We start from the raw sequence: 25,504 nt of genomic DNA, 5'->3' as shown, positions 1-25,504 counted from the left end.
AAGTGAGATTCTGTATTCCGAGGTGCGCTTCTTTTCGTAGGCTTCTGACCACATGGTGTGCGGCAGGAGGTCATCTTTGACAGGGCCGCAGGCTTTGTCTCCAAATGGCATCCCGGACCCACTGCAACCCACCTTTTTGCTGAAACGGAAGTCTGGTTCAGGGTAAGAAAAAGCTGAGCTGCACGTACCGAAAGCAGCAGAGCCCAGCGGCGGAGAGGGTGTGGCCAGGGCTGTCTGATTTGCATAGTGACCAGTGGCATCTTGGGAATGTACAGGCTTTGGAGCCTAACGGGTGCTGCAGGGGTCTGCCTGGCCGGAGAAATGCCTGTCTGGCGCTCCCCTCAGGACACACGTGTCTTCCGTTCGAGCATGGAGGGTGAGGGACATGGGTCACCCTCATATACAGGAGTGTGGGCATGGGCAGGGTGGGGCGTGGGGTACCCGTCAGGGCATTGCCCGTTTGGAAGCCCGTTCGGAAGGCAAGAGGAGGCGGAGGCGGAGGCGGGAATCTCTGCTCAATTTTTTCCCGAGGCCTGGGGACAAGCCTTTGCACATTTGATCCAGCCGGGCCTGCATCAGCAGATCCTGCTCCGATGGCAAGGGAGAGCCTGCAGGTGTAAATCAAAGAAAGGGGAGAAATCCGCAAGAGGCGGGTTAACAAATTCCAGTGGCAGGCCCATGTTCCCCAGGAAGCAAGTACTTCCTCCTGCTCCCTTCAGTGGGAAAAGACATAGGAGGTGTATTTCTCTAAGCAGGGGCTCTGCGTAGGTGGCACTGCATTGCTTTGGGAAGCATCCATGCTAAGTGCAGAGTAGCAGCAGACCCCACAGCTGAGACGTGAATTGGGACTGTTAAGGAAGGGCACTGGGAGGGTGAGGAGGGCAGAGGAAAATGCTTTAAAAAAGCATCTGCAAGTTCCTACACACCCGCTGAAAACCCATACCAGGGATGGGGCTCGAACCCATGCGGACAACTGTCCATTGGATCTTAAGTCCAACGACTTAACCACTCGGCCACCCTGGTGAGACCCTAGGCCCTGCCTTACTCAGCTCCCTTTTCATGCTGGCTGCTCCAGCGCAGGCTGTCCAGCAAGAGGTGATTGCAGAGTAAAAAGGCTTTTGCAGGAGGATAAAGGTAATTGCTTATGACAAACACACTGTGTGACACCTAACTTTTCCCCACTCGTCATTTATGGGCAATCTATACAGTGGAGTTAGCTTAGTCACAATAAGGAAGTGAGCAAGGCAGGCTCACAAGAGCATCTCCTCCCTGGTGGTCTAGTGGCTAGGATTCGGCGCTTTCACCGCCGCGGCCCGGGTTCGATTCCCGGTCAGGGAAGATCCCTCTAAGACGTAGACGTGCGTAATTTGTCCACGCAGCTCAGCTTTTTTTAATCGAAGGTCCTTAAAAAGGCACCCCGACCTATAGACGAAAGCAGAGGAAAGGGGCTGGGTCCCCTGTGTCCCAGGTTGCTTTGCTCCCATTGCCCTCAGCCACCTTCATGCGCACGCAGTCCCCCACCCAGTCAGGTGCTCTATGTGGGCGTAAAGTGCAGTACCAGCTCATCAGAAAGGTAAATTGCTGGAAAACCCGGCTGCGATGTATACATCTACTTTGGAGCACTCTTCTCCCTTGCACTCTTGAATCGGTCATTCGCAATGTATTCTTCCAGCAAGCTGAATAACGAGGTAGGTGTGAGAAGGTGTACCAGCTGTCTTTGAGCTATCAGCGGCCACTAGGTGTCCCTCTTGTGATTTCCCGGGGATCCCGATTATACAGGAATTCGTCGGTTCAGTAGCACGGGGGAGGGGATGGCCTGTGCTTGGAAGTGACAAACAGTCTGGTGGAATCATGAGTGTTTTTTCAAGTTCTGATTCATATTCGCTGTAGAATAAAATATGCTTTCAGCCCCCATGAGCTTTGTCACTAGGAGAGCAGTGTAGGAACTTTTGCTGTATAGCTGTGGGTTCCCTGGTGGTCTAGTGGTTAGGATTCGGCGCTCTCACCGCCGCGGCCCGGGTTCGATTCCCGGTCAGGGAACAGTCCTTCTTCTGCCCTTGAATGCTTTTCCTTCCCGCAGGTCAGGGCTTCTCAAAATGAATTTGCTTTTCTGACAAACAGTTTGCCTAGCATCCCGCAATCTGGCTCCTAATTTGATTTTCGCAAGGTTCCCTTTGAGTTGCTTTCCTCGGCGGGAGGAAAATCTCTTGTGCAAGGCTCTTGAGGAAGTGAGATTCTGTATTCCGAGGTGCGCTTCTTTTCGTAGGCTTCTGACCACATGGTGTGCGGCAGGAAGTCATCTTTGACAGGGCCGCAGGCTTTGTCTCCAAATGGCATCCCGGACCCACTGCAACCCACCTTTTTGCTGAAACGGAAGTCTGGTTCAGGGTAAGAAAAAGCTGAGCTGCACGTACCGAAAGCAGCAGAGCCCAGCGGCGGAGAGGGTGTGGCCAGGGCTGTCTGATTTGCATAGTGACCAGTGGCATCTTGGGAATGTACAGGCTTTGGAGCCTAACGGGTGCTGCAGGGGTCTGCCTGGCCGGAGAAATGCCTGTCTGGCGCTCCCCTCAGGACACACGTGTCTTCCGTTCGAGCATGGAGGGTGAGGGACATGGGTCACCCTCATATACAGGGGTGTGGGCATGGGCAGGGTGGGGCGTGGGGTACCCGTCAGGGCATTGCCCGTTTGGAAGCCCGTTCGGAAGGCAAGAGGAGGCGGAGGCGGAGGCGGGAATCTCTGCTCAATTTTTTCCCGAGGCCTGGGGACAAGCCTTTGCACATTTGATCCAGCCGGGCCTGCATCAGCAGATCCTGCTCCGATGGCAAGGGAGAGCCTGCAGGTGTAAATCAAAGAAAGGGGAGAAATCCGCAAGAGGCGGGTTAACAAATTCCAGTGGCAGGCCCATGTTCCCCAGGAAGCAAGTACTTCCTCCTGCTCCCTTCAGTGGGAAAAGACATAGGAGGTGTATTTCTCTAAGCAGGGGCTCTGCGTAGGTGGCACTGCATTGCTTTGGGAAGCATCCATGCTAAGTGCAGAGTAGCAGCAGACCCCACAGCTGAGACGTGAATTGGGACTGTTAAGGAAGGGCACTGGGAGGGTGAGGAGGGCAGAGGAAAATGCTTTAAAAAAGCATCTGCAAGTTCCTACACACCCGCTGAAAACCCATACCAGGGATGGGGCTCGAACCCATGCGGACAACTGTCCATTGGATCTTAAGTCCAACGCCTTAACCACTCGGCCACCCTGGGCCCTGCCTTACTCAGCTCCCTTTTCATGCTGGCTGCTCCAGCGCAGGCTGTCCAGCAAGAGGTGATTGCAGAGTAAAAAGGCTTTTGCAGGAGGATAAAGGTAATTGCTTATGACAAACACACTGTGTGACACCTAACTTTTCCCCACTCGTACTTTATGGGCAATCTATACAGTGGAGTTAGCTTAGTCACAATAAGGAAGTGAGCAAGGCAGGCTCACAAGAGCATCTCCTCCCTGGTGGTCTAGTGGCTAGGATTCGGCGCTTTCACCGCCGCGGCCCGGGTTCGATTCCCGGTCAGGGAAGATCCCTCTAAGACGTAGACGTGCGTAATTTGTCCACGCAGCTCAGCTTTTTTTAATCGAAGGTCCTTAAAAAGGCACCCCGACCTATAGACGAAAGCAGAGGAAAGGGGCTGGGTCCCCTGTGTCCCAGGTTGCTTTGCTCCCATTGCCCTCAGCCACCTTCATGCACACGCAGTCCCCCACCCAGTCAGGTGCTCTATGTGGGCGTAAAGTGCAGTACCAGCTCATCAGAAAGGTAAATTGCTGGAAAACCCGGCTGCGATGTATACATCTACTTTGGAGCACTCTTCTCCCTTGCACTCTTGAATCGGTCATTCGCAATGTATTCTTCCAGCAAGCTGAATAACGAGGTAGGTGTGAGAAGGTGTACCAGCTGTCTTTGAGCTATCAGCGGCCACTAGGTGTCCCTCTTGTGATTTCCCGGGGATCCCGATTGTACAGGAATTCGTCGGTTCAGTGGCACGGGGGAGGGGATGGCCTGTGCTTGGAAGTGACAAACAGTCTGGTGGAATCATGAGTGTTTTTTCAAGTTCTGATTCATATTCGCTGTAGAATAAAATATGCTTTCAGCCCCCATGAGCTTTGTCACTAGGAGAGCAGTGTAGGAACTTTTGCTGTATGGCTGTGGGTTCCCTGGTGGTCTAGTGGTTAGGATTCGGCGCTCTCACCGCCGCGGCCCGGGTTCGATTCCCGGTCAGGAAACAGTCCTTCTTCTGCCCTTGAATGCTTTTCCTTCCCGCAGGTCAGGGCTTCTCAAAATGAATTTGCTTTTCTGACAAACAGTTTGCCTAGCATCCCGCAATCTGGCTCCTAATTTGATTTTCGCAAGGTTCCCTTTGAGTTGCTTTCCTCGGCGGGAGGAAAATCTCTTGTGCAAGGCTCTTGAGGAAGTGAGATTCTGTATTCCGAGGTGCGCTTCTTTTCGTAGGCTTCTGACCACATGGTGTGCGGCAGGAAGTCATCTTTGACAGGGCCGCAGGCTTTGTCTCCAAATGGCATCCCGGACCCACTGCAACCCACCTTTTTGCTGAAACGGAAGTCTGGTTCAGGGTAAGAAAAAGCTGAGCTGCACGTACCGAAAGCAGCAGAGCCCAGCGGCGGAGAGGGTGTGGCCAGGGCTGTCTGATTTGCATAGTGACCAGTGGCATCTTGGGAATGTACAGGCTTTGGAGCCTAACGGGTGCTGCAGGGGTCTGCCTGGCCGGAGAAATGTCTGTCTGGCGCTCCCCTCAGGACACACGTGTCTTCCGTTCGAGCATGGAGGGTGAGGGACATGGGTCACCCTCATATACAGGGGTGTGGGCATGGGCAGGATGGGGCGTGGGGGACCCGTCAGGGCATTGCCCGTTTGGAAGCCCGTTCGGAAGGCAAGAGGAGGCGGAGGCGGAGGCGGAGGCGGGAATCTCTGCTCAATTTTTTCCCGAGGCCTGGGGACAAGCCTTTGCACATTTGATCCTGCCGGGCCTGCATCAGCAGATCCTGCTCCGATGGCAAGGGAGAGCCTGCAGGTGTAAATCAAAGAAAGGGGAGAAATCCGCAAGAGGCGGGTTAACAAATTCCAGTGGCAGGCCCATGTTCCCCAGGAAGCAAGTACTTCCTCCTGCTCCCTTCAGTGGGAAAAGACATAGGAGGTGTATTTCTCTAAGCAGGGGCTCTGCGTAGGTGGCACTGCATTGCTTTGGGAAGCATCCATGCTAAGTGCAGAGTAGCAGCAGACCCCACAGCTGAGACGTGAATTGGGACTGTTAAGGAAGGGCACTGGGAGGGTGAGGAGGGCAGAGGAAAATGCTTTAAAAAAGCATCTGCAAGTTCCTACACACCCGCTGAAAACCCATACCAGGGATGGGGCTCGAACCCATGCGGACAACTGTCCATTGGATCTTAAGTCCAACGCCTTAACCACTCGGCCACCCTGGTGAGACCCTAGGCCCTGCCTTACTCAGCTCCCTTTTCATGCTGGCTGCTCCAGCGCAGGCTGTCCAGCAAGAGGTGATTGCAGAGTAAAAAGGCTTTTGCAGGAGGATAAAGGTAATTGCTTATGACAAACACACTGTGTGACACCTAACTTTTCCCCACTCGTACTTTATGGGCAATCTATACAGTGGAGTTAGCTTAGTCACAATAAGGAAGTGAGCAAGGCAGGCTCACAAGAGCATCTCCTCCCTGGTGGTCTAGTGGCTAGGATTCGGCGCTTTCACCGCCGCGGCCCGGGTTCGATTCCCGGTCAGGGAAGATCCCTCTAAGACGTAGACGTGCGTAATTTGTCCACGCAGCTCAGCTTTTTTTAATCGAAGGTCCTTAAAAAGGCACCCCGACCTATAGACGAAAGCAGAGGAAAGGGGCTGGGTCCCCTGTGTCCCAGGTTGCTTTGCTCCCATTGCCCTCAGCCACCTTCATGCGCACGCAGTCCCCCACCCAGTCAGGTGCTCTATGTGGGCGTAAAGTGCAGTACCAGCTCATCAGAAAGGTAAATTGCTGGAAAACCCGGCTGCGATGTATACATCTACTTTGGAGCACTCTTCTCCCTTGCACTCTTGAATCGGTCATTCGCAATGTATTCTTCCAGCAAGCTGAATAACGAGGTAGGTGTGAGAAGGTGTACCAGCTGTCTTTGAGCTATCAGCGGCCACTAGGTGTCCCTCTTGTGATTTCCCGGGGATCCCGATTATACAGGAATTCGTCGGTTCAGTAGCACGGGGGAGGGGATGGCCTGTGCTTGGAAGTGACAAACAGTCTGGTGGAATCATGAGTGTTTTTTCAAGTTCTGATTCATATTCGCTGTAGAATAAAATATGCTTTCAGCCCCCATGAGCTTTGTCACTAGGAGAGCAGTGTAGGAACTTTTGCTGTATAGCTGTGGGTTCCCTGGTGGTCTAGTGGTTAGGATTCGGCGCTCTCACTGCCGCGGCCCGGGTTCGATTCCCGGTCAGGGAACAGTCCTTCTTCTGCCCTTGAATGCTTTTCCTTCCCGCAGGTCAGGGCTTCTCAAAATGAATTTGCTTTTCTGACAAACAGTTTGCCTAGCATCCCGCAATCTGGCTCCTAATTTGATTTTCGCAAGGTTCCCTTTGAGTTGCTTTCCTCGGCGGGAGGAAAATCTCTTGTGCAAGGCTCTTGAGGAAGTGAGATTCTGTATTCCGAGGTGCGCTTCTTTTCGTAGGCTTCTGACCACATGGTGTGCGGCAGGAGGTCATCTTTGACAGGGCCGCAGGCTTTGTCTCCAAATGGCATCCCGGACCCACTGCAACCCACCTTTTTGCTGAAACGGAAGTCTGGTTCAGGGTAAGAAAAAGCTGAGCTGCACGTACCGAAAGCAGCAGAGCCCAGCGGCGGAGAGGGTGTGGCCAGGGCTGTCTGATTTGCATAGTGACCAGTGGCATCTTGGGAATGTACAGGCTTTGGAGCCTAACGGGTGCTGCAGGGGTCTGCCTGGCCGGAGAAATGCCTGTCTGGCGCTCCCCTCAGGACACACGTGTCTTCCGTTCGAGCATGGAGGGTGAGGGACATGGGTCACCCTCATATACAGGAGTGTGGGCATGGGCAGGGTGGGGCGTGGGGTACCCGTCAGGGCATTGCCCGTTTGGAAGCCCGTTCGGAAGGCAAGAGGAGGCGGAGGCGGAGGCGGGAATCTCTGCTCAATTTTTTCCCGAGGCCTGGGGACAAGCCTTTGCACATTTGATCCAGCCGGGCCTGCATCAGCAGATCCTGCTCCGATGGCAAGGGAGAGCCTGCAGGTGTAAATCAAAGAAAGGGGAGAAATCCGCAAGAGGCGGGTTAACAAATTCCAGTGGCAGGCCCATGTTCCCCAGGAAGCAAGTACTTCCTCCTGCTCCCTTCAGTGGGAAAAGACATAGGAGGTGTATTTCTCTAAGCAGGGGCTCTGCGTAGGTGGCACTGCATTGCTTTGGGAAGCATCCATGCTAAGTGCAGAGTAGCAGCAGACCCCACAGCTGAGACGTGAATTGGGACTGTTAAGGAAGGGCACTGGGAGGGTGAGGAGGGCAGAGGAAAATGCTTTAAAAAAGCATCTGCAAGTTCCTACACACCCGCTGAAAACCCATACCAGGGATGGGGCTCGAACCCATGCGGACAACTGTCCATTGGATCTTAAGTCCAACGACTTAACCACTCGGCCACCCTGGTGAGACCCTAGGCCCTGCCTTACTCAGCTCCCTTTTCATGCTGGCTGCTCCAGCGCAGGCTGTCCAGCAAGAGGTGATTGCAGAGTAAAAAGGCTTTTGCAGGAGGATAAAGGTAATTGCTTATGACAAACACACTGTGTGACACCTAACTTTTCCCCACTCGTCATTTATGGGCAATCTATACAGTGGAGTTAGCTTAGTCACAATAAGGAAGTGAGCAAGGCAGGCTCACAAGAGCATCTCCTCCCTGGTGGTCTAGTGGCTAGGATTCGGCGCTTTCACCGCCGCGGCCCGGGTTCGATTCCCGGTCAGGGAAGATCCCTCTAAGACGTAGACGTGCGTAATTTGTCCACGCAGCTCAGCTTTTTTTAATCGAAGGTCCTTAAAAAGGCACCCCGACCTATAGACGAAAGCAGAGGAAAGGGGCTGGGTCCCCTGTGTCCCAGGTTGCTTTGCTCCCATTGCCCTCAGCCACCTTCATGCACACGCAGTCCCCCACCCAGTCAGGTGCTCTATGTGGGCGTAAAGTGCAGTACCAGCTCATCAGAAAGGTAAATTGCTGGAAAACCCGGCTGCGATGTATACATCTACTTTGGAGCACTCTTCTCCCTTGCACTCTTGAATCGGTCATTCGCAATGTATTCTTCCAGCAAGCTGAATAACGAGGTAGGTGTGAGAAGGTGTACCAGCTGTCTTTGAGCTATCAGCGGCCACTAGGTGTCCCTCTTGTGATTTCCCGGGGATCCCGATTGTACAGGAATTCGTCGGTTCAGTGGCACGGGGGAGGGGATGGCCTGTGCTTGGAAGTGACAAACAGTCTGGTGGAATCATGAGTGTTTTTTCAAGTTCTGATTCATATTCGCTGTAGAATAAAATATGCTTTCAGCCCCCATGAGCTTTGTCACTAGGAGAGCAGTGTAGGAACTTTTGCTGTATGGCTGTGGGTTCCCTGGTGGTCTAGTGGTTAGGATTCGGCGCTCTCACCGCCGCGGCCCGGGTTCGATTCCCGGTCAGGAAACAGTCCTTCTTCTGCCCTTGAATGCTTTTCCTTCCCGCAGGTCAGGGCTTCTCAAAATGAATTTGCTTTTCTGACAAACAGTTTGCCTAGCATCCCGCAATCTGGCTCCTAATTTGATTTTCGCAAGGTTCCCTTTGAGTTGCTTTCCTCGGCGGGAGGAAAATCTCTTGTGCAAGGCTCTTGAGGAAGTGAGATTCTGTATTCCGAGGTGCGCTTCTTTTCGTAGGCTTCTGACCACATGGTGTGCGGCAGGAAGTCATCTTTGACAGGGCCGCAGGCTTTGTCTCCAAATGGCATCCCGGACCCACTGCAACCCACCTTTTTGCTGAAACGGAAGTCTGGTTCAGGGTAAGAAAAAGCTGAGCTGCACGTACCGAAAGCAGCAGAGCCCAGCGGCGGAGAGGGTGTGGCCAGGGCTGTCTGATTTGCATAGTGACCAGTGGCATCTTGGGAATGTACAGGCTTTGGAGCCTAACGGGTGCTGCAGGGGTCTGCCTGGCCGGAGAAATGTCTGTCTGGCGCTCCCCTCAGGACACACGTGTCTTCCGTTCGAGCATGGAGGGTGAGGGACATGGGTCACCCTCATATACAGGGGTGTGGGCATGGGCAGGATGGGGCGTGGGGGACCCGTCAGGGCATTGCCCGTTTGGAAGCCCGTTCGGAAGGCAAGAGGAGGCGGAGGCGGAGGCGGGAATCTCTGCTCAATTTTTTCCCGAGGCCTGGGGACAAGCCTTTGCACATTTGATCCTGCCGGGCCTGCATCAGCAGATCCTGCTCCGATGGCAAGGGAGAGCCTGCAGGTGTAAATCAAAGAAAGGGGAGAAATCCGCAAGAGGCGGGTTAACAAATTCCAGTGGCAGGCCCATGTTCCCCAGGAAGCAAGTACTTCCTCCTGCTCCCTTCAGTGGGAAAAGACATAGGAGGTGTATTTCTCTAAGCAGGGGCTCTGCGTAGGTGGCACTGCATTGCTTTGGGAAGCATCCATGCTAAGTGCAGAGTAGCAGCAGACCCCACAGCTGAGACGTGAATTGGGACTGTTAAGGAAGGGCACTGGGAGGGTGAGGAGGGCAGAGGAAAATGCTTTAAAAAAGCATCTGCAAGTTCCTACACACCCGCTGAAAACCCATACCAGGGATGGGGCTCGAACCCATGCGGACAACTGTCCATTGGATCTTAAGTCCAACGCCTTAACCACTCGGCCACCCTGGTGAGACCCTAGGCCCTGCCTTACTCAGCTCCCTTTTCATGCTGGCTGCTCCAGCGCAGGCTGTCCAGCAAGAGGTGATTGCAGAGTAAAAAGGCTTTTGCAGGAGGATAAAGGTAATTGCTTATGACAAACACACTGTGTGACACCTAACTTTTCCCCACTCGTACTTTATGGGCAATCTATACAGTGGAGTTAGCTTAGTCACAATAAGGAAGTGAGCAAGGCAGGCTCACAAGAGCATCTCCTCCCTGGTGGTCTAGTGGCTAGGATTCGGCGCTTTCACCGCCGCGGCCCGGGTTCGATTCCCGGTCAGGGAAGATCCCTCTAAGACGTAGACGTGCGTAATTTGTCCACGCAGCTCAGCTTTTTTTAATCGAAGGTCCTTAAAAAGGCACCCCGACCTATAGACGAAAGCAGAGGAAAGGGGCTGGGTCCCCTGTGTCCCAGGTTGCTTTGCTCCCATTGCCCTCAGCCACCTTCATGCGCACGCAGTCCCCCACCCAGTCAGGTGCTCTATGTGGGCGTAAAGTGCAGTACCAGCTCATCAGAAAGGTAAATTGCTGGAAAACCCGGCTGCGATGTATACATCTACTTTGGAGCACTCTTCTCCCTTGCACTCTTGAATCGGTCATTCGCAATGTATTCTTCCAGCAAGCTGAATAACGAGGTAGGTGTGAGAAGGTGTACCAGCTGTCTTTGAGCTATCAGCGGCCACTAGGTGTCCCTCTTGTGATTTCCCGGGGATCCCGATTGTACAGGAATTCGTCGGTTCAGTAGCACGGGGGAGGGGATGGCCTGTGCTTGGAAGTGACAAACAGTCTGGTGGAATCATGAGTGTTTTTTCAAGTTCTGATTCATATTCGCTGTAGAATAAAATATGCTTTCAGCCCCCATGAGCTTTGTCACTAGGAGAGCAGTGTAGGAACTTTTGCTGTATAGCTGTGGGTTCCCTGGTGGTCTAGTGGTTAGGATTCGGCGCTCTCACCGCCGCGGCCCGGGTTCGATTCCCGGTCAGGGAACAGTCCTTCTTCTGCCCTTGAATGCTTTTCCTTCCCGCAGGTCAGGGCTTCTCAAAATGAATTTGCTTTTCTGACAAACAGTTTGCCTAGCATCCCGCAATCTGGCTCCTAATTTGATTTTCGCAAGGTTCCCTTTGAGTTGCTTTCCTCGGCGGGAGGAAAATCTCTTGTGCAAGGCTCTTGAGGAAGTGACATTCTGTATTCCGAGGTGCGCTTCTTTTCGTAGGCTTCTGACCACATGGTGTGCGGCAGGAAGTCATCTTTGACAGGGCCGCAGGCTTTGTCTCCAAATGGCATCCCGGACCCACTGCAACCCACCTTTTTGCTGAAACGGAAGTCTGGTTCAGGGTAAGAAAAAGCTGAGCTGCACGTACCGAAAGCAGCAGAGCCCAGCGGCGGAGAGGGTGTGGCCAGGGCTGTCTGATTTGCATAGTGACCAGTGGCATCTTGGGAATGTACAGGCTTTGGAGCCTAACGGGTGCTGCAGGGGTCTGCCTGGCCGGAGAAATGCCTGTCTGGCGCTCCCCTCAGGACACACGTGTCTTCCGTTCGAGCATGGAGGGTGAGGGACATGGGTCACCCTCATATACAGGGGTGTGGGCATGGGCAGGGTGGGGCGTGGGGTACCCGTCAGGGCATTGCCCGTTTGGAAGCCCGTTCGGAAGGCAAGAGGAGGCGGAGGCGGAGGCGGGAATCTCTGCTCAATTTTTTCCCGAGGCCTGGGGACAAGCCTTTGCACATTTGATCCAGCCGGGCCTGCATCAGCAGATCCTGCTCCGATGGCAAGGGAGAGCCTGCAGGTGTAAATCAAAGAAAGGGGAGAAATCCGCAAGAGGCGGGTTAACAAATTCCAGTGGCAGGCCCATGTTCCCCAGGAAGCAAGTACTTCCTCCTGCTCCCTTCAGTGGGAAAAGACATAGGAGGTGTATTTCTCTAAGCAGGGGCTCTGCGTAGGTGGCACTGCATTGCTTTGGGAAGCATCCATGCTAAGTGCAGAGTAGCAGCAGACCCCACAGCTGAGACGTGAATTGGGACTGTTAAGGAAGGGCACTGGGAGGGTGAGGAGGGCAGAGGAAAATGCTTTAAAAAAGCATCTGCAAGTTCCTACACACCCGCTGAAAACCCATACCAGGGATGGGGCTCGAACCCATGCGGACAACTGTCCATTGGATCTTAAGTCCAACGCCTTAACCACTCGGCCACCCTGGTGAGACCCTAGGCCCTGCCTTACTCAGCTCCCTTTTCATGCTGGCTGCTCCAGCGCAGGCTGTCCAGCAAGAGGTGATTGCAGAGTAAAAAGGCTTTTGCAGGAGGATAAAGGTAATTGCTTATGACAAACACACTGTGTGACACCTAACTTTTCCCCACTCGTACTTTATGGGCAATCTATACAGTGGAGTTAGCTTAGTCACAATAAGGAAGTGAGCAAGGCAGGCTCACAAGAGCATCTCCTCCCTGGTGGTCTAGTGGCTAGGATTCGGCGCTTTCACCGCCGCGGCCCGGGTTCGATTCCCGGTCAGGGAAGATCCCTCTAAGACGTAGACGTGCGTAATTTGTCCACGCAGCTCAGCTTTTTTTAATCGAAGGTCCTTAAAAAGGCACCCCGACCTATAGACGAAAGCAGAGGAAAGGGGCTGGGTCCCCTGTGTCCCAGGTTGCTTTGCTCCCATTGCCCTCAGCCACCTTCATGCGCACGCAGTCCCCCACCCAGTCAGGTGCTCTATGTGGGCGTAAAGTGCAGTACCAGCTCATCAGAAAGGTAAATTGCTGGAAAACCCGGCTGCGATGTATACATCTACTTTGGAGCACTCTTCTCCCTTGCACTCTTGAATCGGTCATTCGCAATGTATTCTTCCAGCAAGCTGAATAACGAGGTAGGTGTGAGAAGGTGTACCAGCTGTCTTTGAGCTATCAGCGGCCACTAGGTGTCCCTCTTGTGATTTCCCGGGGATCCCGATTGTACAGGAATTCGTCGGTTCAGTAGCACGGGGGAGGGGATGGCCTGTGCTTGGAAGTGACAAACAGTCTGGTGGAATCATGAGTGTTTTTTCAAGTTCTGATTCATATTCGCTGTAGAATAAAATATGCTTTCAGCCCCCATGAGCTTTGTCACTAGGAGAGCAGTGTAGGAACTTTTGCTGTATGGCTGTGGGTTCCCTGGTGGTCTAGTGGTTAGGATTCGGCACTCTCACCGCCGCGGCCCGGGTTCGATTCCCGGTCAGGGAACAGTCCTTCTTCTGCCCTTGAATGCTTTTCCTTCCCGCAGGTCAGGGCTTCTCAAAATGAATTTGCTTTTCTGACAAACAGTTTGCCTAGCATCCCGCAATCTGGCTCCTAATTTGATTTTCGCAAGGTTCCCTTTGAGTTGCTTTCCTCGGCGGGAGGACAATCTCTTGTGCAAGGCTCTTGAGGAAGTGAGATTCTGTATTCCGAGGTGCGCTTCTTTTCGTAGGCTTCTGACCACATGGTGTGCGGCAGGAAGTCATCTTTGACAGGGCCGCAGGCTTTGTCTCCAAATGGCATCCCGGACCCACTGCAACCCACCTTTTTGCTGAAACGGAAGTCTGGTTCAGGGTAAGAAAAAGCTGAGCTGCACGTACCGAAAGCAGCAGAGCCCAGCGGCGGAGAGGGTGTGGCCAGGGCTGTCTGATTTGCATAGTGACCAGTGGCATCTTGGGAATGTACAGGCTTTGGAGCCTAACGGGTGCTGCAGGGGTCTGCCTGGCCGGAGAAATGCCTGTCTGGCGCTCCCCTCAGGACACACGTGTCTTCCGTTCGAGCATGGAGGGTGAGGGACATGGGTCACCCTCATATACAGGGGTGTGGGCATGGGCAGGATGGGGCGTGGGGGACCCGTCAGGGCATTGCCCGTTTGGAAGCCCGTTCGGAAGGCAAGAGGAGGCGGAGGCGGAGGCGGAGGCGGGAATCTCTGCTCAATTTTTTCCCGAGGCCTGGGGACAAGCCTTTGCACATTTGATCCTGCCGGGCCTGCATCAGCAGATCCTGCTCCGATGGCAAGGGAGAGCCTGCAGGTGTAAATCAAAGAAAGGGGAGAAATCCGCAAGAGGCGGGTTAACAAATTCCAGTGGCAGGCCCATGTTCCCCAGGAAGCAAGTACTTCCTCCTGCTCCCTTCAGTGGGAAAAGACATAGGAGGTGTATTTCTCTAAGCAGGGGCTCTGCGTAGGTGGCACTGCATTGCTTTGGGAAGCATCCATGCTAAGTGCAGAGTAGCAGCAGACCCCACAGCTGAGACGTGAATTGGGACTGTTAAGGAAGGGCACTGGGAGGGTGAGGAGGGCAGAGGAAAATGCTTTAAAAAAGCATCTGCAAGTTCCTACACACCCGCTGAAAACCCATACCAGGGATGGGGCTCGAACCCATGCGGACAACTGTCCATTGGATCTTAAGTCCAACGCCTTAACCACTCGGCCACCCTGGTGAGACCCTAGGCCCTGCCTTACTCAGCTCCCTTTTCATGCTGGCTGCTCCAGCGCAGGCTGTCCAGCAAGAGGTGATTGCAGAGTAAAAAGGCTTTTGCAGGAGGATAAAGGTAATTGCTTATGACAAACACACTGTGTGACACCTAACTTTTCCCCACTCGTACTTTATGGGCAATCTATACAGTGGAGTTAGCTTAGTCACAATAAGGAAGTGAGCAAGGCAGGCTCACAAGAGCATCTCCTCGCTGGTGGTCTAGTGGCTAGGATTCGGCGCTTTCACCGCCGCGGCCCGGGTTCGATTCCCGGTCAGGGAAGATCCCTCTAAGACGTAGACGTGCGTAATTTGTCCACGCAGCTCAGCTTTTTTTAATCGAAGGTCCTTAAAAAGGCACCCCGACCTATAGACGAAAGCAGAGGAAAGGGGCTGGGTCCCCTGTGTCCCAGGTTGCTTTGCTCCCATTGCCCTCAGCCACCTTCATGCGCACGCAGTCCCCCACCCAGTCAGGTGCTCTATGTGGGCGTTAAGTGCAGTACCAGCTCATCAGAAAGGTAAATTGCTGGAAAACCCGGCTGCGATGTATACATCTACTTTGGAGCACTCTTCTCCCTTGCACTCTTGAATCGGTCATTCGCAATGTATTCTTCCAGCAAGCTGAATAACGAGGTAGGTGTGAGAAGGTGTACCAGCTGTCTTTGAGCTATCAGCGGCCACTAGGTGTCCCTCTTGTGATTTCCCGGGGATCCCGATTGTACAGGAATTCGTCGGTTCAGTAGCACGGGGGAGGGGATGGCCTGTGCTTGGAAGTGACAAACAGTCTGGTGGAATCATGAGTGTTTTTTCAAGTTCTGATTCATATTCGCTGTAGAATAAAATATGCTTTCAGCCCCCATGAGCTTTGTCACTAGGAGAGCAGTGTAGGAACTTTTGCTGTATGGCTGTGGGTTCCCTGGTGGTCTAGTGGTTAGGATTCGGCGCTCTCACCGCCGCGGCCCGGGTTCGATTCCCGGTCAGGGAACAGTCCTTCTTCTGCCCTTGAATGCTTTTCCTTCCCGCAGGTCAGGGCTTCTCAAAATGAATTTGCTTTTCTGACAAACAGTTTGCCTAGCATCCCGCAATCTGGCTCCTAATTTTATTTTCGCAAGGTTCCCTTTGAGTTGCTTTCCTCGGCGGGAGGACAATCTCTTGTGCAAGGCTCTTGAGGAAGTGAGATTCTGTATTCCGAGGTGCGCTTCTTTTCGTAGGCTTCTGACCACATGGTTTGCGGCAGGAAGTCATCTTTGACAGGGCCGCAGGCTTTGTCTCCAAATGGCATCCCGGACCCACTGCAACCCACCTTTTTGCTGAAACGGAAGTCTGGTTCAGGGTAAGAAAAAGCTGAGCTGCACGTACCGAAAGCAGCAGAGCCCAGCGGCGGAGAGGGTGTGGCCAGGGCTGTCTGATTTGCATAGTGACCAGTGGCATCTTGGGAATGTACAGGCTTTGGAGCCTAACGGGTGCTGCAGGGGTCTGCCTGGCCGGAGAAATGCCTGTCTGGCGCTCCCCTCAGGACACACGTGTCTTCCGTTCGAGCATGGAGGGTGAGGGACATGGGTCACCCTCATATACAGGGGTGTGGGCATGGGCAGGGTGGGGCGTGGGGTACCCGTCAGGGCATTGCCCGTTTGGAAGCCCGTTCGGAAGGCAAGAGGAGGCGGAGGCGGAGGCGGGAATCTCTGCTCAATTTTTTCCCGAGGCCTGGGGACAAGCCTTTGCACATTTGATCCAGCCGGGCCTGCATCAGCAGATCCTGCTCCGATGGCAAGGGAGAGCCTGCAGGTGTAAATCAAAGAAAGGGGAGAAATCCGCAAGAGGCGGGTTAACAAATTCCAGTGGCAGGCCCATGTTCCCCAGGAAGCAAGTACTTCCTCCTGCTCCCTTCAGTGGGAAAAGACATAGGAGGTGTATTTCTCTAAGCAGGGGCTCTGCGTAGGTGGCACTGCATTGCTTTGGGAAGCATCCATGCTAAGTGCAGAGTAGCAGCAGACCCCACAGCTGAGACGTGAATTGGGACTGTTAAGGAAGGGCACTGGGAGGGTGAGGAGGGCAGAGGAAAATGCTTTAAAAAAGCATCTGCAAGTTCCTACACACCCGCTGAAAACCCATACCAGGGATGGGGCTCGAACCCATGCGGACAACTGTCCATTGGATCTTAAGTCCAACGCCTTAACCACTCGGCCACCCTGGTGAGACCCTAGGCCCTGCCTTACTCAGCTCCCTTTTCATGCTGGCTGCTCCAGCGCAGGCTGTCCAGCAAGAGGTGATTGCAGAGTAAAAAGGCTTTTGCAGGAGGATAAAGGTAATTGCTTATGACAAACACACTGTGTGACACCTAACTTTTCCCCACTCGTACTTTATGGGCAATCTATACAGTGGAGTTAGCTTAGTCACAATAAGGAAGTGAGCAAGGCAGGCTCACAAGAGCATCTCCTCCCTGGTGGTCTAGTGGCTAGGATTCGGCGCTTTCACCGCCGCGGCCCGGGTTCGATTCCCGGTCAGGGAAGATCCCTCTAAGACGTAGACGTGCGTAATTTGTCCACGCAGCTCAGCTTTTTTTAATCGAAGGTCCTTAAAAAGGCACCCCGACCTATAGACGAAAGCAGAGGAAAGGGGCTGGGTCCCCTGTGTCCCAGGTTGCTTTGCTCCCATTGCCCTCAGCCACCTTCATGCGCACGCAGTCCCCCACCCAGTCAGGTGCTCTATGTGGGCGTAAAGTGCAGTACCAGCTCATCAGAAAGGTAAATTGCTGGAAAACCCGGCTGCGATGTATACATCTACTTTGGAGCACTCTTCTCCCTTGCACTCTTGAATCGGTCATTCGCAATGTATTCTTCCAGCAAGCTGAATAACGAGGTAGGTGTGAGAAGGTGTACCAGCTGTCTTTGAGCTATCAGCGGCCACTAGGTGTCCCTCTTGTGATTTCCCGGGGATCCCGATTGTACAGGAATTCGTCGGTTCAGTAGCACGGGGGAGGGGATGGCCTGTGCTTGGAAGTGACAAACAGTCTGGTGGAATCATGAGTGTTTTTTCAAGTTCTGATTCATATTCGCTGTAGAATAAAATATGCTTTCAGCCCCCATGAGCTTTGTCACTAGGAGAGCAGTGTAGGAACTTTTGCTGTATGGCTGTGGGTTCCCTGGTGGTCTAGTGGTTAGGATTCGGCGCTCTCACCGCCGCGGCCCGGGTTCGATTCCCGGTCAGGGAACAGTCCTTCTTCTGCCCTTGAATGCTTTTCCTTCCCGCAGGTCAGGGCTTCTCAAAATGAATTTGCTTTTCTGACAAACAGTTTGCCTAGCATCCCGCAATCTGGCTCCTAATTTGATTTTCGCAAGGTTCCCTTTGAGTTGTTTTCCTCGGCGGGAGGAAAATCTCTTGTGCAAGGCTCTTGAGGAAGTGAGATTCTGTATTCCGAGGTGCGCTTCTTTTCGTAGGCTTCTGACCACATGGTGTGCGGCAGGAAGTCATCTTTGACAGGGCCGCAGGCTTTGTCTCCAAATGGCATCCCGGACCCACTGCAACCCACCTTTTTGCTGAAACGGAAGTCTGGTTCAGGGTAAGAAAAAGCTGAGCTGCACGTACCGAAAGCAGCAGAGCCCAGCGGCGGAGAGGGTGTGGCCAGGGCTGTCTGATTTGCATAGTGACCAGTGGCATCTTGGGAATGTACAGGCTTTGGAGCCTAACGGGTGCTGCAGGGGTCTGCCTGGCCGGAGAAATGCCTGTCTGGCGCTCCCCTCAGGACACACGTGTCTTCCGTTCGAGCATGGAGGGTGAGGGACATGGGTCACCCTCATATACAGGGGTGTGGGCATGGGCAGGATGGGGCGTGGGGGACCCGTCAGGGCATTGCCCGTTTGGAAGCCCGTTCGGAAGGCAAGAGGAGGCGGAGGCGGAGGCGGGAATCTCTGCTCAATTTTTTCCCGAGGCCTGGGGACAAGCCTTTGCACATTTGATCCAGCCGGGCCTGCATCAGCAGATCCTGCTCCGATGGCAATGGAGAGCCTGCAGGTGTAAATCAAAGAAAGGGGAGAAATCCGCAAGAGGCGGGTTAACAAATTCCAGTGGCAGGCCCATGTTCCCCAGGAAGCAAGTACTTCCTCCTGCTCCCTTCAGTGGGAAAAGACATAGGAGGTGTATTTCTCTAAGCAGGGGCTCTGCGTAGGTGGCACTGCATTGCTTTGGGAAGCATCCATGCTAAGTGCAGAGTAGCAGCAGACCCCACAGCTGAGACGTGAATTGGGACTGTTAAGGAAGGGCACTGGGAGGGTGAGGAGGGCAGAGGAAAATGCTTTAAAAAAGCATCTGCAAGTTCCTACACACCCGCTGAAAACCCATACCAGGGATGGGGCTCGAACCCATGCGGACAACTGTCCATTGGATCTTAAGTCCAACGCCTTAACCACTCGGCCACCCTGGTGAGACCCTAGGCCCTGCCTTACTCAGCTCCCTTTTCATGCTGGCTGCTCCAGCGCAGGCTGTCCAGCAAGAGGTGATTGCAGAGTAAAAAGGCTTTTGCAGGAGGATAAAGGTAATTGCTTATGACAAACACACTGTGTGACACCTAACTTTTCCCCACTCGTACTTTATGGGCAATCTATACAGTGGAGTTAGCTTAGTCACAATAAGGAAGTGAGCAAGGCAGGCTCACAAGAGCATCTCCTCCCTGGTGGTCTAGTGGCTAGGATTCGGCGCTTTCACTGCCGCGGCCCGGGTTCGATTCCCGGTCAGGGAAGATCCCTCTAAGACGTAGACGTGTGTAATTTGTCCACGCAGCTCAGCTTTTTTTAATCGAAGGTCCTTAAAAAGGCACCCCGACCTATAGACGAAAGCAGAGGAAAGGGGCTGGGTCCCCTGTGTCCCAGGTTGCTTTGCTCCCATTGCCCTCAGCCACCTTCATGCGCACGCAGTCCCCCACCCAGTCAGGTGCTCTATGTGGGCGTAAAGTGCAGTACCAGCTCATCAGAAAGGTAAATTGCTGGAAAACCCGGCTGCGATGTATACATCTACTTTGGAGCACTCTTCTCCCTTGCACTCTTGAATCGGTCATTCGCAATGTATTCTTCCAGCAAGCTGAATAACGAGGTAGGTGTGAGAAGGTGTACCAGCTGTCTTTGAGCTATCAGCGGCCACTAGGTGTCCCTCTTGTGATTTCCCGGGGATCCCGATTGTACAGGAATTCGTCGGTTCAGTAGCACGGGGGAGGGGATGGCCTGTGCTTGGAAGTGACAAACAGTCTGGTGGAATCATGAGTGTTTTTTCAAGTTCTGATTCATATTCGCTGTAGAATAAAATATGCTTTCAGCCCCCATGAGCTTTGTCACTAGGAGAGCAGTGTAGGAACTTTTGCTGTATGGCTGTGGGTTCCCTGGTGGTCTAGTGGTTAGGATTCGGCGCTCTCACCGCCGCGGCCCGGGTTCGATTCCCGGTCAGGGAACAGTCCTTCTTCTGCCCTTGAATGCTTTTCCTTCCCGCAGGTCAGGGCTTCTCAAAATGAATTTGCTTTTCTGACAAACAGTTTGCCTAGCATCCCGCAATCTGGCTCCTAATTTGATTTTCGCAAGGTTCCCTTTGAGTTGCTTTCCTCGGCGGGAGGACAATCTCTTGTGCAAGGCTCTTGAGGAAGTGAGATTCTGTATTCCGAGGTGCGCTTCTTTTCGTAGGCTTCTGACCACATGGTGTGCGGCAGGAAGTCATCTTTGACAGGGCCGCAGGCTTTGTCTCCAAATGGCATCCCGGACCCACTGCAACCCACCTTTTTGCTGAAACGGAAGTCTGGTTCAGGGTAAGAAAAAGCTGAGCTGCACGTACCGAAAGCAGCAGAGCCCAGCGGCGGAGAGGGTGTGGCCAGGGCTGTCTGATTTGCATAGTGACCAGTGGCATCTTGGGAATGTACAGGCTTTGGAGCCTAACGGGTGCTGCAGGGGTCTGCCTGGCCGGAGAAATGCCTGTCTGGCGCTCCCCTCAGGACACACGTGTCTTCCGTTCGAGCATGGAGGGTGAGGGACATGGGTCACCCTCATATACAGGGGTGTGGGCATGGGCAGGATGGGGCGTGGGGGACCCGTCAGGGCATTGCCCGTTTGGAAGCCCGTTCGGAAGGCAAGAGGAGGCGGAGGCGGAGGCGGGAATCTCTGCTCAATTTTTTCCCGAGGCCTGGGGACAAGCCTTTGCACATTTGATCCAGCCGGGCCTGCATCAGCAGATCCTGCTCCGATGGCAAGGGAGAGCCTGCAGGTGTAAATCAAAGAAAGGGGAGAAATCCGCAAGAGGCGGGTTAACAAATTCCAGTGGCAGGCCCATGTTCCCCAGGAAGCAAGTACTTCCTCCTGCTCCCTTCAGTGGGAAAAGACATAGGAGGTGTATTTCTCTAAGCAGGGGCTCTGCGTAGGTGGCACTGCATTGCTTTGGCAAACATCCATGCTAAGTGCAGAGTAGCAGCAGACCCCACAGCTGAGACGTGAATTGGGACTGTTAAGGAAGGGCACTGGGAGGGTGAGGAGGGCAGAGGAAAATGCTTTACAAAAGCATCTGCAAGTTCCTACACACCCGCTGAAAACCCATACCAGGGATGGGGCTCGAACCCATGCGGACAACTGTCCATTGGATCTTAAGTCCAACGCCTTAACCACTCAGCCACCCTGGTGAGACCCTAGGCCCTGCCTTACTCAGCTCCCTTTTCATGCTGGCTGCTCCAGCGCAGGCTGTCCAGCAAGAGGTGATTGCAGAGTAAAAAGGCTTTTGCAGGAGGATAAAGGTAATTGCTTATGACAAACACACTGTGTGACACCTAACTTTTCCCCACTCGTACTTTATGGGCAATCTATACAGTGGAGTTAGCTTAGTCACAATAAGGAAGTGAGCAAGGCAGGCTCACAAGAGCATCTCCTCCCTGGTGGTCTAGTGGCTAGGATTCGGCGCTTTCACCGCCGCGGCCCGGGTTCGATTCCCGGTCAGGGAAGATCCCTCTAAGACGTAGACGTGCATAATTTGTCCACGCAGCTCAGCTTTTTTTAATCGAAGGTCCTTAAAAAGGCACCCCGACCTATAGACGAAAGCAGAGGAAAGGGGCTGGGTCCCCTGTGTCCCAGGTTGCTTTGCTCCCATTGCCCTCAGCCACCTTCATGCACACGCAGTCCCCCACCCAGTCAGGTGCTCTATGTGGGCGTAAAGTGCAGTACCAGCTCATCAGAAAGGTAAATTGCTGGAAAACCCGGCTGCGATGTATACATCTACTTTGGAGCACTCTTCTCCCTTGCACTCTTGAATCGGTCATTCGCAATGTATTCTTCCAGCAAGCTGAATAACGAGGTAGGTGTGAGAAGGTGTACCAGCTGTCTTTGAGCTATCAGCGGCCACTAGGTGTCCCTCTTGTGATTTCCCGGGGATCCCGATTGTACAGGAATTCGTCGGTTCAGTGGCACGGGGGAGGGGATGGCCTGTGCTTGGAAGTGACAAACAGTCTGGTGGAATCATGAGTGTTTTTTCAAGTTCTGATTCATATTCGCTGTAGAATAAAATATGCTTTCAGCCCCCATGAGCTTTGTCACTAGGAGAGCAGTGTAGGAACTTTTGCTGTATGGCTGTGGGTTCCCTGGTGGTCTAGTGGTTAGGATTCGGTGCTCTCACCGCCGCAGCCCGGGTTCGATTCCCGGTCAGGAAACAGTCCTTCTTCTGCCCTTGAATGCTTTTCCTTCCCGCAGGTCAGGGCTTCTCAAAATGAATTTGCTTTTCTGACAAACAGTTTGCCTAGCATCCCGCAATCTGGCTCCTAATTTGATTTTCGCAAGGTTCCCTTTGAGTTGCTTTCCTCGGCGGGAGGAAAATCTCTTGTGCAAGGCTCTTGAGGAAGTGAGATTCTGTATTCCGAGGTGCGCTTCTTTTCGTAGGCTTCTGACCACATGGTGTGCGGCAGGAAGTCATCTTTGACAGGGCCGCAGGCTTTGTCTCCAAATGGCATCCCGGACCCACTGCAACCCACCTTTTTGCTGAAACGGAAGTCTGGTTCAGGGTAAGAAAAAGCTGAGCTGCACGTACCGAAAGCAGCAGAGCCCAGCGGCGGAGAGGGTGTGGCCAGGGCTGTCTGATTTGCATAGTGACCAGTGGCATCTTGGGAATGTACAGGCTTTGGAGCCTAACGGGTGCTGCAGGGGTCTGCCTGGCCGGAGAAATGTCTGTCTGGCGCTCCCCTCAGGACACACGTGTCTTCCGTTCGAGCATGGAGGGTGAGGGACATGGGTCACCCTCATATACAGGGGTGTGGGCATGGGCAGGATGGGGCGTGGGGGACCCGTCAGGGCATTGCCCGTTTGGAAGCCCGTTCGGAAGGCAAGAGGAGGCGGAGGCGGAGGCGGGAATCTCTGCTCAATTTTTTCCCGAGGCCTGGGGACAAGCCTTTGCACATTTGATCCTGCCGGGCCTGCATCAGCAGATCCTGCTCCGATGGCAAGGGAGAGCCTGCAGGTGTAAATCAAAGAAAGGGGAGAAATCCGCAAGAGGCGGGTTAACAAATTCCAGTGGCAGGCCCATGTTCCCCAGGAAGCAAGTACTTCCTCCTGCTCCCTTCAGTGGGAAAAGACATAGGAGGTGTATTTCTCTAAGCAGGGGCTCTGCGTAGGTGGCACTGCATTGCTTTGGGAAGCATCCATGCTAAGTGCAGAGTAGCAGCAGACCCCACAGCTGAGACGTGAATTGGGACTGTTAAGGAAGGGCACTGGGAGGGTGAGGAGGGCAGAGGAAAATGCTTTAAAAAAGCATCTGCAAGTTCCTACACACCCGCTGAAAACCCATACCAGGGATGGGGCTCGAACCCATGCGGACAACTGTCCATTGGATCTTAAGTCCAACGCCTTAACCACTCGGCCACCCTGGTGAGACCCTAGGCCCTGCCTTACTCAGCTCCCTTTTCATGCTGGCTGCTCCAGCGCAGGCTGTCCAGCAAGAGGTGATTGCAGAGTAAAAAGGCTTTTGCAGGAGGATAAAGGTAATTGCTTATGACAAACACACTGTGTGACACCTAACTTTTCCCCACTCGTACTTTATGGGCAATCTATACAGTGGAGTTAGCTTAGTCACAATAAGGAAGTGAGCAAGGCAGGCTCACAAGAGCATCTCCTCCCTGGTGGTCTAGTGGCTAGGATTCGGCGCTTTCACCGCCGCGGCCCGGGTTCGATTCCCGGTCAGGGAAGATCCCTCTAAGACGTAGACGTGCGTAATTTGTCCACGCAGCTCAGCTTTTTTTAATCGAAGGTCCTTAAAAAGGCACCCCGACCTATAGACGAAAGCAGAGGAAAGGGGCTGGGTCCCCTGTGTCCCAGGTTGCTTTGCTCCCATTGCCCTCAGCCACCTTCATGCGCACGCAGTCCCCCACCCAGTCAGGTGCTCTATGTGGGCGTAAAGTGCAGTACCAGCTCATCAGAAAGGTAAATTGCTGGAAAACCCGGCTGCGATGTATACATCTACTTTGGAGCACTCTTCTCCCTTGCACTCTTGAATCGGTCATTCGCAATGTATTCTTCCAGCAAGCTGAATAACGAGGTAGGTGTGAGAAGGTGTACCAGCTGTCTTTGAGCTATCAGCGGCCACTAGGTGTCCCTCTTGTGATTTCCCGGGGATCCCGATTGTACAGGAATTCGTCGGTTCAGTAGCACGGGGGAGGGGATGGCCTGTGCTTGGAAGTGACAAACAGTCTGGTGGAATCATGAGTGTTTTTTCAAGTTCTGATTCATATTCGCTGTAGAATAAAATATGCTTTCAGCCCCCATGAGCTTTGTCACTAGGAGAGCAGTGTAGGAACTTTTGCTGTATAGCTGTGGGTTCCCTGGTGGTCTAGTGGTTAGGATTCGGCGCTCTCACCGCCGCGGCCCGGGTTCGATTCCCGGTCAGGGAACAGTCCTTCTTCTGCCCTTGAATGCTTTTCCTTCCCGCAGGTCAGGGCTTCTCAAAATGAATTTGCTTTTCTGACAAACAGTTTGCCTAGCATCCCGCAATCTGGCTCCTAATTTGATTTTCGCAAGGTTCCCTTTGAGTTGCTTTCCTCGGCGGGAGGAAAATCTCTTGTGCAAGGCTCTTGAAGAAGTGAGATTCTGTATTCCGAGGTGCGCTTCTTTTCGTAGGCTTCTGACCACATGGTGTGCGGCAGGAAGTCATCTTTGACAGGGCCGCAGGCTTTGTCTCCAAATGGCATCCCGGACCCACTGCAACCCACCTTTTTGCTGAAACGGAAGTCTGGTTCAGGGTAAGAAAAAGCTGAGCTGCACGTACCGAAAGCAGCAGAGCCCAGCGGCGGAGAGGGTGTGGCCAGGGCTGTCTGATTTGCATAGTGACCAGTGGCATCTTGGGAATGTACAGGCTTTGGAGCCTAACGGGTGCTGCAGGGGTCTGCCTGGCCGGAGAAATGCCTGTCTGGCGCTCCCCTCAGGACACACGTGTCTTCCGTTCGAGCATGGAGGGTGAGGGACATGGGTCACCCTCATATACAGGGGTGTGGGCATGGGCAGGGTGGGGCGTGGGGTACCCGTCAGGGTATTGCCCGTTTGGAAGCCCGTTCGGAAGGCAAGAGGAGGCGGAGGCGGGAATCTCTGCTCAATTTTTTCCCGAGGCCTGGGGACAAGCCTTTGCACATTTGATCCAGCCGGGCCTGCATCAGCAGATCCTGCTCCGATGGCAAGGGAGAGCCTGCAGGTGTAAATCAAAGAAAGGGGAGAAATCCGCAAGAGGCGGGTTAACAAATTCCAGTGGCAGGCCCATGTTCCCCAGGAAGCAAGTACTTCCTCCTGCTCCCTTCAGTGGGAAAAGACATAGGAGGTGTATTTCTCTAAGCAGGGGCTCTGCGTAGGTGGCACTGCATTGCTTTGGGAAGCATCCATGCTAAGTGCAGAGTAGCAGCAGACCCCACAGCTGAGACGTGAATTGGGACTGTTAAGGAAGGGCACTGGGAGGGTGAGGAGGGCAGAGGAAAATGCTTTAAAAAAGCATCTGCAAGTTCCTACACACCCGCTGAAAACCCATACCAGGGATGGGGCTCGAACCCATGCGGACAACTGTCCATTGGATCTTAAGTCCAACGCCTTAACCACTCGGCCACCCTGGT

General features: G+C 53.6%; 23 non-coding genes across 23 annotated transcripts; 15 read left to right on the top strand and 8 right to left on the bottom strand.

Moving 5' to 3' along the window:
* Positions 1 to 1,266: 1,266 nt before the first annotated feature.
* On the top strand, positions 1,267 to 1,338 carry TRNAE-UUC (transfer RNA glutamic acid (anticodon UUC)). Its single transcript has one exon. It is a non-coding gene; the product is annotated as a tRNA-Glu (tRNA).
* A 630-nt stretch (positions 1,339 to 1,968) lies between these two features.
* TRNAE-CUC (transfer RNA glutamic acid (anticodon CUC)) lies at positions 1,969 to 2,040 on the top strand. Its single transcript has one exon. It is a non-coding gene; the product is annotated as a tRNA-Glu (tRNA).
* A 1,441-nt stretch (positions 2,041 to 3,481) lies between these two features.
* Positions 3,482 to 3,553, top strand: TRNAE-UUC (transfer RNA glutamic acid (anticodon UUC)). Its single transcript has one exon. It is a non-coding gene; the product is annotated as a tRNA-Glu (tRNA).
* A 1,834-nt stretch (positions 3,554 to 5,387) lies between these two features.
* On the bottom strand, positions 5,388 to 5,470 carry TRNAL-UAA (transfer RNA leucine (anticodon UAA)). The gene has a single exon. It is a non-coding gene; the product is annotated as a tRNA-Leu (tRNA).
* A 243-nt stretch (positions 5,471 to 5,713) lies between these two features.
* Positions 5,714 to 5,785, top strand: TRNAE-UUC (transfer RNA glutamic acid (anticodon UUC)). Its single transcript has one exon. It is a non-coding gene; the product is annotated as a tRNA-Glu (tRNA).
* A 2,154-nt stretch (positions 5,786 to 7,939) lies between these two features.
* TRNAE-UUC (transfer RNA glutamic acid (anticodon UUC)) lies at positions 7,940 to 8,011 on the top strand. Its single transcript has one exon. It is a non-coding gene; the product is annotated as a tRNA-Glu (tRNA).
* A 1,828-nt stretch (positions 8,012 to 9,839) lies between these two features.
* Positions 9,840 to 9,922, bottom strand: TRNAL-UAA (transfer RNA leucine (anticodon UAA)). Its single transcript has one exon. It is a non-coding gene; the product is annotated as a tRNA-Leu (tRNA).
* Positions 9,923 to 10,165: 243 nt separating this feature from the next.
* TRNAE-UUC (transfer RNA glutamic acid (anticodon UUC)) lies at positions 10,166 to 10,237 on the top strand. The gene has a single exon. It is a non-coding gene; the product is annotated as a tRNA-Glu (tRNA).
* Positions 10,238 to 10,867: 630 nt separating this feature from the next.
* On the top strand, positions 10,868 to 10,939 carry TRNAE-CUC (transfer RNA glutamic acid (anticodon CUC)). The gene has a single exon. It is a non-coding gene; the product is annotated as a tRNA-Glu (tRNA).
* Positions 10,940 to 12,065: 1,126 nt separating this feature from the next.
* On the bottom strand, positions 12,066 to 12,148 carry TRNAL-UAA (transfer RNA leucine (anticodon UAA)). The gene has a single exon. It is a non-coding gene; the product is annotated as a tRNA-Leu (tRNA).
* Positions 12,149 to 12,391: 243 nt separating this feature from the next.
* TRNAE-UUC (transfer RNA glutamic acid (anticodon UUC)) lies at positions 12,392 to 12,463 on the top strand. The gene has a single exon. It is a non-coding gene; the product is annotated as a tRNA-Glu (tRNA).
* Positions 12,464 to 14,297: 1,834 nt separating this feature from the next.
* TRNAL-UAA (transfer RNA leucine (anticodon UAA)) lies at positions 14,298 to 14,380 on the bottom strand. The gene has a single exon. It is a non-coding gene; the product is annotated as a tRNA-Leu (tRNA).
* A 945-nt stretch (positions 14,381 to 15,325) lies between these two features.
* TRNAE-CUC (transfer RNA glutamic acid (anticodon CUC)) lies at positions 15,326 to 15,397 on the top strand. The gene has a single exon. It is a non-coding gene; the product is annotated as a tRNA-Glu (tRNA).
* Positions 15,398 to 16,523: 1,126 nt separating this feature from the next.
* TRNAL-UAA (transfer RNA leucine (anticodon UAA)) lies at positions 16,524 to 16,606 on the bottom strand. Its single transcript has one exon. It is a non-coding gene; the product is annotated as a tRNA-Leu (tRNA).
* A 243-nt stretch (positions 16,607 to 16,849) lies between these two features.
* TRNAE-UUC (transfer RNA glutamic acid (anticodon UUC)) lies at positions 16,850 to 16,921 on the top strand. Its single transcript has one exon. It is a non-coding gene; the product is annotated as a tRNA-Glu (tRNA).
* A 630-nt stretch (positions 16,922 to 17,551) lies between these two features.
* On the top strand, positions 17,552 to 17,623 carry TRNAE-CUC (transfer RNA glutamic acid (anticodon CUC)). Its single transcript has one exon. It is a non-coding gene; the product is annotated as a tRNA-Glu (tRNA).
* Positions 17,624 to 18,749: 1,126 nt separating this feature from the next.
* Positions 18,750 to 18,832, bottom strand: TRNAL-UAA (transfer RNA leucine (anticodon UAA)). Its single transcript has one exon. It is a non-coding gene; the product is annotated as a tRNA-Leu (tRNA).
* Positions 18,833 to 19,777: 945 nt separating this feature from the next.
* Positions 19,778 to 19,849, top strand: TRNAE-CUC (transfer RNA glutamic acid (anticodon CUC)). Its single transcript has one exon. It is a non-coding gene; the product is annotated as a tRNA-Glu (tRNA).
* Positions 19,850 to 21,301: 1,452 nt separating this feature from the next.
* On the top strand, positions 21,302 to 21,373 carry TRNAE-UUC (transfer RNA glutamic acid (anticodon UUC)). Its single transcript has one exon. It is a non-coding gene; the product is annotated as a tRNA-Glu (tRNA).
* Positions 21,374 to 23,201: 1,828 nt separating this feature from the next.
* Positions 23,202 to 23,284, bottom strand: TRNAL-UAA (transfer RNA leucine (anticodon UAA)). The gene has a single exon. It is a non-coding gene; the product is annotated as a tRNA-Leu (tRNA).
* A 243-nt stretch (positions 23,285 to 23,527) lies between these two features.
* Positions 23,528 to 23,599, top strand: TRNAE-UUC (transfer RNA glutamic acid (anticodon UUC)). The gene has a single exon. It is a non-coding gene; the product is annotated as a tRNA-Glu (tRNA).
* A 630-nt stretch (positions 23,600 to 24,229) lies between these two features.
* TRNAE-CUC (transfer RNA glutamic acid (anticodon CUC)) lies at positions 24,230 to 24,301 on the top strand. Its single transcript has one exon. It is a non-coding gene; the product is annotated as a tRNA-Glu (tRNA).
* A 1,120-nt stretch (positions 24,302 to 25,421) lies between these two features.
* TRNAL-UAA (transfer RNA leucine (anticodon UAA)) lies at positions 25,422 to 25,504 on the bottom strand. The gene has a single exon. It is a non-coding gene; the product is annotated as a tRNA-Leu (tRNA).

The sequence above is a fragment of the Triturus cristatus genome, chromosome 5_2 (assembly GCF_964204655.1).
Source record: "Triturus cristatus chromosome 5_2, aTriCri1.1, whole genome shotgun sequence".
NCBI lineage: Eukaryota > Metazoa > Chordata > Amphibia > Caudata > Salamandridae > Triturus > Triturus cristatus.
Note: the sequence above shows the minus strand (reverse complement) of the source record. Positions and strands in the feature narration are given on the sequence as shown.